Source organism: Penaeus monodon, chromosome 21, assembly GCF_015228065.2.
Source record: "Penaeus monodon isolate SGIC_2016 chromosome 21, NSTDA_Pmon_1, whole genome shotgun sequence".
NCBI classification, from domain to species: domain Eukaryota; kingdom Metazoa; phylum Arthropoda; class Malacostraca; order Decapoda; family Penaeidae; genus Penaeus; species Penaeus monodon.
The window spans coordinates 1,479,489-1,480,073 of record NC_051406.1 but is presented as its reverse complement, the minus strand read 5'-3'; positions in this window follow the sequence as shown (position 1 = coordinate 1,480,073).

Sequence of the window (585 nt, the reverse complement as noted above, 5' to 3'; positions counted from 1 at the left end):
TGACAGGCAAACTATACATTCACAGATGCAAGATAATAAAAGAAATATGTCATGGGTTAAACACCAGTCAAACCACTTGGAAAAAGCACATCTTGGAGTAAGAAATGGCTAAATGTACGCTGTCCCAACCAACAGAAGTCTAGCACAGTACAAACACACAAAAATATCATTAAAAAAAAAAAAAAAGAGAGAAAGTCATATATATATATATCACATGGACAGAAGGAGAGGGAGGGGAGGGAGTGTATAAAATAATAAACTGGACGAAGAAAGAATAGAAGGCTAATCAACTCCTACGCTAAAGAAAAAAAAAAAGTTTATAATCTTTTTCTTTCTTTCTTTTTTGCCCTGCCATCAAATCAGAGGAAGAGGAGAAAAAAAAGAGAGAAGAAAAGACTTGCTTATTCTTTCTACAAAACAAGTCATCAACACACCTGCCTGTCTGACACATGTTCAACAAATACACTCAGTTACACTCACTTTTTTTTTTTAACAATATAAGCAGAGGTTATACAAGGAGTTTACAATGGGATTATGTGGGATCATTCTTCTTCCTCATTCTTTCTTTCTTACACTGAGTTCTAC